This window comes from Brachypodium distachyon, chromosome 4, assembly GCF_000005505.3.
Source record: "Brachypodium distachyon strain Bd21 chromosome 4, Brachypodium_distachyon_v3.0, whole genome shotgun sequence".
NCBI classification, from domain to species: domain Eukaryota; kingdom Viridiplantae; phylum Streptophyta; class Magnoliopsida; order Poales; family Poaceae; genus Brachypodium; species Brachypodium distachyon.
The window spans coordinates 8368042-8376603 of record NC_016134.3 but is presented as its reverse complement, the minus strand read 5'-3'; the positions used below and the strand labels follow the sequence as shown (position 1 = coordinate 8376603).

The following is an 8562-nucleotide window of genomic DNA, read 5'->3' as shown; positions in this document are numbered from 1 at the left end:
TCAAGTCTCGAAGTAATTGCCATATATGTACAACTTACTCGCAAGGCGACGACGCCCGTGACCACCCCACGAGCATCACAGTGTGCCTTCGCCTTATCTCTATCCTGCATGTCAAATTCCTGCAGTGCCCAAGGTACATAGCAAAATTTTTCGAAATGCACGAAAAACGGTATAAACTGGATAACCTCTTGCCTCCTAGCCCCCGGGCACAAAAGAGTCGACCTCAAACCTGGTTGTGAGCATCTTTACATTTCCGTAGTGCCTTGCTGGCACGTAGCACGTTGCGGACGGGTCCGGCAACTGCTAGGCCTCGTTCCGGGGCATTGCTGCAACGAGCTTGGTTTTCGGGGTTCCGCCAGCCCCCTGCTCACAACCAAGAACGAGGAGACAATTCTGTGCACCTAGAGCAGGAGACAGAAGCATTCACAATCAGCAAAGCACAATATTTACCAATGCAACACTTATCTTTATTCAACTTTGTGCTAGCGGATTACAATCGGGCCTTGCCCGGGTACACTAGCTTAAAGAGACACGTTGCCGCAGCGTCACCTGTGGGTAAGGCGCCACCGTTTCACGGGTAGAACTTGCGTAGGTGCTCAATGTTCCAACTATTGGGCACCGACAAGCCTTCTTCGATTTCCTGCCAGACAACTCCCGGTCTGGTCACCTGCTCTACCCGGAAAGGACCTTCCCAAATTGGAGTCAACTTGTTCCCAGCCTTCGTTCCTTGTATCCGGCGCAGGACAAGGTCTCCAACCTCGAGCCCCCAGGGACAGACTCTCCTGTCGTGATAACGATGGAGTATCTGCTGGTAGCTTGCAGCTCGTACAACAGCCCTGCATCGAATCTCCTTGATGAAGGTAAGGTCATCAATCCTCTGCGTGTGTTGGCTCTTGTCACCGTACGCGCGTACCCGAGGTGACCCATACTTGAGCTCGAGGGGCAGCACAACTTCTGCCCTATAGACGAGGACAAACGGAGTTTGACCCGTCGCCCGACTCGGTGTGGTCCACAGTGACCACAGCACGGGCTGGAGTTCTTCAACCCAGTGTTTCGCGTGGCCTTTGAGCTTGTCAAAGGTTCTTGTCTTGAGCCCCCACAGCACCTCTGCGTTGGCTCGCTCAACTTGTCCATTGCTCCTCGGATGAGCAACAGAGGCAAAGTGAATCTTAGTGCCCATGTCCTCGCGTAAGCTTGGAACACCGTACTAGTGAATTGCGTGCCGTTGTCGGTGATAATGCCGTTAGGCACACCGAACCTGCACACAATGCACTTGAAGAACTTGATGGCCGCCTGTGTCGTGACGACTCAGACAGGCTCCACCTCGATCAATTTCGAGAACTTGTTGATGGCCACGAGTAGGTACTCGTAGCCGCCAACTGCTCTCGGCAGCTTGCTGATGATGTCCAGCCCCCAGACCGTGAAAGGACACAAGGATGGGATGAATTGCAGGGCTTGTGCTGGTTGGTTGCTCTTCTTGGCGTGAAACAGGCATGCTTCACAGTTCTTGACTAATTGTTCGGCATCGGCTAGTGCTGTCGGCCAGTAGAAGGCGTGCCGGAACGCTTTCCTAGCTAGTGCCCTGGAGGCCACATGGTGTGAGCATGTGCCTCGATGTATATCTTCCAGCAACGCGCGCCCTTCCTCCTAGGGCACGCAGAGGAGCATGACTCCGTTAGGACGCCTCTGGTAGAGTTCTCCGTCCACCAGGGCGTACATCTTAGCTTGCCGGGCTACTCGCTTCGCGGCAATGTCTTCTTCCGGGAGGGTCCCGTCCCTGAGGTGGCGAATAATATCCGTGCCCCAGGGTGGTGGCTCCCGGCTAGTATATGCCACCAACTTAGTGGCATAGTTCCCTGCAGCTGCAGGGTCACCCTGTGTTGCCGGAGGGGCTTCCCCGGCAACCTTCTTGGGGTCAACAGAGGGCTTTGACTGCCTCTGCACCAGGAGGCACCTTGCTGCGTTCCGCCGCCCATTTGGACAGTTCATTCGCAACGAAGTTGTCCTTGCGCTTTACGTGCTCAAATCGAAGTCCTTTGAACTTGAACTCCCATTTTCGCACTTCCTCCACGTACGCTGCCATCTAGGGGCAGTCGTAGTCCTTATTTACCTGGTTGATCACGAGTTGGGAGTCCCCGTGAACAACCAGGCGCTTGATGTCAAGGGCGATCGCCGCGCACAGGCCGGCAAGCAGTATGTCGTATTCCGCCGTGTTGTTGGTGGAGTTGGCAAAGTTGAGCTCTATCATGAACTTGAGCTAGTCTCCAGTGGGTGACTCGATCACCACTCCGGCACCTGCGCCCTGCAAGCAGAAGGCGCCGTCAAAGTACATGACCCAGTACCCTTCGTCCAATCTGCTGGGAAGGCTCGCTTCCGACTCTTCCTCCTCTATGCTTGTCGATGTCCACTCCGCGACGAAGTCAGCGAGAGCGGTGCTCTTGATGCTCTTGGTGTTTGCGAAACGCAGCCCGAACTTCGCCAGCTCCAGTCTCCACTCGGCCACCCTTCCGGTGGCTTCACGGTTGGTGAGGGCCCTCTGCAAGTAGAACCCCGACACCACCGTGATGCTGTGCACCTGAAAGTAATGGCACATCTTCCTCAAAGCGAGCAGGATCCCATGCAGAAGCTTCTGGACCTGCAGGTACCGTACCCGGGCATCGCGCAGCACCGTGCTAACGAAATGCACGGGATGCTGCACTAGCCGCTTGCGGGGGGCAGCCTGTGTGGGCTGTCCCTCGGATCCAGGGGCAGAGGAGGTAGCCGGGGGTTCCTTAGGCTCGTCGGGAGCCCCCGGCCCTTCCGTCTCAGTCCCCGAGACTTCCGTCTTGTCCTGTCTTCACTGTTCTGCGGGTCCCGCCTGCATGCCCGAGTGCGGGTTGCTGGGGTGCACCCTCCCGGCTAGCGCACCTGCTAGTTTTCGCTCCTCTACTGGCCGGCTCAATAAAAATGTAAATTGGCTTAATTATCGCACATACAGATTATTACAACGTCGGTTCCGATTTAGTTGTCACAGGTTTAAGTTTCTTTGAAGGCCATCATAGGTTTAGGTATTGTTTTGCTTGAACCTGCAAAGTCTAAATGGGAACCGATCGAGGAAATACACATGCAAGTGACATGCCAATTAACACATACGACCATGCACGCATAGACCGGGGAACCATGATCCCTTCTTTTGACGGTTGCTTTTGTAGTTTCTGGAGGGGCGATTGTAGCTAGCTTGCTCAAGGAACAAGACGCGGCGGTCCGAACTGAACTCAGCGCGAACCCGTACCAAGCCTAGCAAAGGCCATGGCCGCGTTGTCTTCGGGACGGCAGATTGGAAAGTAGACGATCCTTGCGTCCGGATTAAGCAGCTTCCATCTGAAACAAGGGAAATGAATTGAGTAAGGCAAAATTAACTGGAGTGTTCCCAATTGCTTAATTACTGTACACACTCACTCGTAGCCAAGGGATAGATGGTAGAGCATGATGGTGATCTGCAGCCTTGCCAGCATGCTGCCTGCGCAGGTCCTGTAGCCTCCTCCAAACGCCCGGTATGTGCCTGGCTTTGCCGGTTCCTGCTCAATAATTATATTGTTTGTGAATCTGATCACATCCGGATCGAGTTATAATGTTGCACCGAATTAATAACGACATGCGTCACTTACATCCCATCTGTCTGGGTCGAAGGTCAGCGGATCTTTGAAGTACATGGGATCGGTGTGCACAGACCGGAGCCGCACCACAACTCTCCACCCTTTGGGTATCGTGTAACCTGCTTGCATTGCCGGCCTCAAGTTACGAGTGGCTAGCTCGATGGATGGAATGAATATATATATTAATTCGGCTGAATGTGCATGTACCTTCGTACTCCACGTCCTTGAGTGCCACACGATGGATCATCGGAGCAAAGTTGGCCACTCGGATGGCCTCTTCAGCTACCTGAATTATATATATTCCACTCGTAAGTCTTTGACCACGTACATAGCTGCTTAATTGTTCCGATAGAAAATCATGTGATTAGAATACACAGTTTATTACGAATCTAAAAATATTTTGTTAATTTCAATTCCGGCCCTCCCTGCTACGTACGTACGTACTGTGTAAATAAACTCTTAATTGTGTACTAAGAGTGGAAGCTAGAAACATTGACTATCAGCTCGATCGGAACAAGGTTTATTTGGTATCGGAGCATTTTGTGCCGTCAGATTCCGCTTCGAGATTCGCGCCAACATGAAGCTTCCAGATCTGCCCACGATATCAACACAAAAACGGACGACAGCGAATTAATGCACCTGTACCTAAATAAGAGTTTACCGGCCTATCCGCTCGCTAATATATACTCACTCCGTTTCTAAATATTTATTGCAGTTTTAGTGCAAAAGGCTAGGAACTGAGGGAGTATATACTTTATAAAAGCTGGAGATGCATGCGCAGTACACTACCTTAGCAGTGTACTTGAGCTTGGAGATGTCGTCGTATGTAATATAGCTGCAGGCTCCAGCAGCATTATTCTTGGCTCTTGTCAGGGCTGCGGTCTCATCCTGTCACCGGCCGGGGCATGAATGAAATGAATTAGCAAATGCCAGTTTCAGTTTCAGAGACCATGAGTTGCTAATTAAATTAAATATATATGGATTACTCGCAGCCTGGCGAGGATGTCCGGTGACTTGGCCAGGTGGTAGGCGGCCCACAACGTAGCGGTGGCCGTGGAGTCGTAGGCCCCAATGACCAGGGAACCTATGATGTCAACCACCTCGTCGTCGCTTAGCTTGTTGCCCTGCTCATCCTCCGTCTCCATCAGCCGGCTCATCAGATCATCCCCATCTTCTTCTTCCTTTGGTGCCGTTGCCTCCTTGTTCTTCTTCTTCATCCTCCTTTCGAGCTCCTCGCGGAACAAGGCGTTGAGCTTCCTGCGGCACTGGTTAATTGCGGACATGCAAGCAGGTTAATTGCACCGCATGCGAGAGGACACACGTACGTATATATTCCCTCCGATCCTAAATTCTTGACTCAAATTTGTCCAAATATGAATGTATCTATTCTTAAAAAACGTCTAAATACATGTAATATTTTGACAACAATTTAGGATCGGAGGGAGTAGCAATTAATGTGGCCGGAAAGAGTACGTACTTAGATGTAAAAAAGCCTAGCTACGTACCATGAGACCGTGGTGACATGCTGTGCCAGGAAAGTTGAGGGGAAATGCCATCAACCCGTCGATTAAGCCTTTGAAAAATTTCTCCATCTTGTCCGTGAGTGGCGACGGATCAAGGCTGATGAATGTCTTGCATATGTTCTCAAACATGACCTGGCCGGGGAAACAATTAAGCTCGATCGATCTGACTCAGGTAGTGGTAGCTAGCTAGGTATGTCTCAAATTTGCCCCAAAATGGATGTATCTATTCCCAAAAACCGTTTAGATACATGTAATATTTTGACAAGAATTATGAAACGGAAGGAGAATATATGATTACGCAAATTTGAGTCAAGTAATATGAATGGGAGGGAGTAGTATTAATTACGTACTTTCCTAATCTCCGTGGCGGCGACGATGATGCCCTTGTCCGCCCACGACCGCATAACCGCCTCTACCCGCGGCTGCACCACCTGCGCGAATGCCCAGAACGGGCCTGGCTGGTTGACAGCCGCGATGATGCAGCCGCGGAGCCTGGTGTGCTGCTTGCCCTCCACGTTGGAGAGGGACGTGAGGCCGACACTACGGGAAAATCATTCTTTGCCGACGGCAAAAAAGAAGAGGCCTCCGGCAAAGAAAAGACCTACGGCAAACAATAAAAAAGGCCTCCGGCAAAGAAAAGCCTCCGCCAAAGAACAAAAAGGCCGTCGGCAAAGAAAGGCCGTCGGCAAAGAAGGCGTCCCACGTGGACTTAAACCGGCGCCTAACGGAGAGAAAACGGACGGGATTCTTTGCCGGAGGCCGGCCGCCGGCAAAGAGTTTTCATTTTTTTTTCTTTTGTATCCCTTTCCTCTCTTATTTCAAATTATGATGTAAACCACCACTTTTTGTGTTGAAACTTTTACTGTACTTTTATTTGACATTAATGATCACTAATATGAATTAAAGTCACCATATTTTGTGTAAAAATAATTAGTTATCATTTTCTAGAGTTGTTTAATAGAAAAAATAAAATAATACTAAAAATTTGTCAAAAAAGAACAAATTTTGGTATGGTGTCGTTTTATGGGTATATAAACTTGGGATAAAAATTATGGATCCATACACAAAATTAAAATAGCACATGCTTCACAAATTGCAACATCTTCGTATAAGTTCTCGAACTTAGCACTCAAACGTCCGATTTGAATCCCGAACCAAGTTTTGCAATAAGGTTTTCACGTTTTGAGTCGATTTTTTTACTATGCTTTCATTTAGTGTTAATGATGAATAATGTGAATTAAAACCACCAACGTTTATGTAAAAATAATTATTTATCAGTTTTTAGAGCCGTTTCATAGAAAAAAAATCAATAATACTAAAATTTTGTAAAAAACTAGAAATTTTTGTCATGGAGTCATATTATGAGTACATAAGGTTGGGATAAAAATTTCAAAGCAAGAAACAAAATTAAAATGGGTCAAAACTTATCAAACATGTGCACAAAAAAAAAATTGCCGGCAAAGGCAAAACTATCTTTGCCGTAGGCCTGGCCGTCAGCAAAAGAAGTTGCCACGTCATGGATCCAGGTGAACACCCCACAGATCGGTGACTTGGCCTAATCTGGTCCGCACATCTTGCTTTTTTTCCTCTTCCTTATCCCTTCCTCTCTCTGCCTTATCTCTTCGTCTCTCTCTCTCTTCTCCAGACGGGCTGCAGCGGCGGTCTCTTGGTCTAATCTGGTCCGCGCGCGGTCTCTCTCTCTCTCTTCTGCAGCGGCGGCGGGCGGTGCGGGCGGCGGCAGGCGGCGGGCTGCAGCCGCGGCGAGCAGGGCGTGCAGCGGCAGGGGGCGCACGAGGCGGCAGCGGTGAGCCGCGCGCGTTGCCGGGCGGCAGCCGCGGCGAGCGGGGCGGCCGGCTGCAGCAGCGGCGAGCGGGGCGCACGGCGCAGTGCCGAGCTTCTCTCTCTCTCTCTCTCTCCTGCGAGCTTCGGGCTACGGGCAGCATGCTCTGTGGGCAGCGGCGAGCAGCACGGCGATGAACAAGGCCACGCGCAAGGCAAGCAGCTACAGCCGCGGGCAGCGGCGTGCGAGCGGCGGTGAGCGACGGGCGAGCAGCGGGGAATTTGGGACCCGGTGATGTTTTTTTATTATTATTTTCGATTTTCTTTGCCGGAGGCTGGCTTTCGGCAAAGCCCCCTGCCACGTGGCCTTCCGTCTACCTCCGTGCGGATTGTTTGTTACTTTTCTTTGCCGGAGGCTCTTTTTTTTGCCTTCGGCAAATGTGACGAGAAAAAGCCTCTGGCAAAGAGGCCTTTGCCGGCTAGACTCCATACCGATGCCCTTTGCCGGCGGCCCCGAAGAAAAACCGCCGAAAAGCCTTTGCCGGGGGCATTGGTGTCTTTGCCGGAGGTTCCAGGCCGCCGGCAAAGTCTATTTTCCCCGTAGTGCGACCATCTCTGGCGTCGCCAACGGCTGCAGAAGCTGCTGTCGGAGGACTGCAGGACGAACTTGTTGGCCGCCGGAGAGCACACGAGGACGGCCGGCTAGCCGAAGAGATGAGTCCTGTACATGCTCGCGCCCTCCCGGCCCCCGTACGCCCTCCTCTTGGCCTCGATGAAGCTGTCCGGGCGGCGAGCCACCTTGAAGTACCACATTAGCCTGGGGGTCTCGCCCAGCAAGGGGATGCCCATGTGGCCCGGCGGGAGACGGCGGCCGCGATGACTAGGCTTGAGCAAGAAGGCGTCCCAATAGAATGCGTCGGTGCAGTGCCAGACCGCCAAGGCCACCAGCGGGGCGGCGGTGAAGAACCATGCCCATGCCCAGCCCCACTCACCCATTAATGCTTCTTCCTTTTCTTTCATTCTTTGCATCAGCATAAGCTAATTGGCTCTTTATATAGAATGAATTTCACACCACCACAATTAATTATTGAGGATGCACCCACAAGTTTTGCTAATTAATTTGTCCACCTCCTCCAAAATGTTATGGTATGTAAAATTGGGTTAACAATTGACAAGTAAATATAAAAGATTAAAATGGGACAAATTAACCTTTGCGATCCAAGTGTACGTACACACACACACACAAAAAAAATCCTTTGTCATGGGCCAGGCCTTCGGCAAAGACTGAAGTATCTTCACCTGGCCTTCGGCAAAGAAATTTGCCACATCACCGATCTGCGCGATCCTTGGTGTGATCTGGTCCACTGATCTTATCCCCTTCTCTTCTCTTACTCTTGTTTTCCTTTCCCCTCTATCTCTTCTCTTCTCTTCTCTTCTCTTCTCTTCTCTTCTCACGCAGCCTCTCCCTTCTCCCTGCTCCTTGCCGGCGCCCGACGCCGATGCAGATGCTAGTGCTCCTCATCGTCGTCTGCAGCAGTTCAGCGGCCTCCCTCAGTTGGGTTTAGTACCACATCAGTAATTGATTGTCGGTGAGCACAACATATAATTAAGGTGGAGCAAAACTC

At 51.0% G+C, this 8562-nt stretch overlaps 1 pseudogene; it reads right to left on the bottom strand.

The window, feature by feature from the left end:
* Positions 1 to 3254: 3254 nt before the first annotated feature.
* Positions 3255 to 7933, bottom strand: LOC100837715 (annotated as a pseudogene).
* Positions 7934 to 8562: the final 629 nt, after the last annotated feature.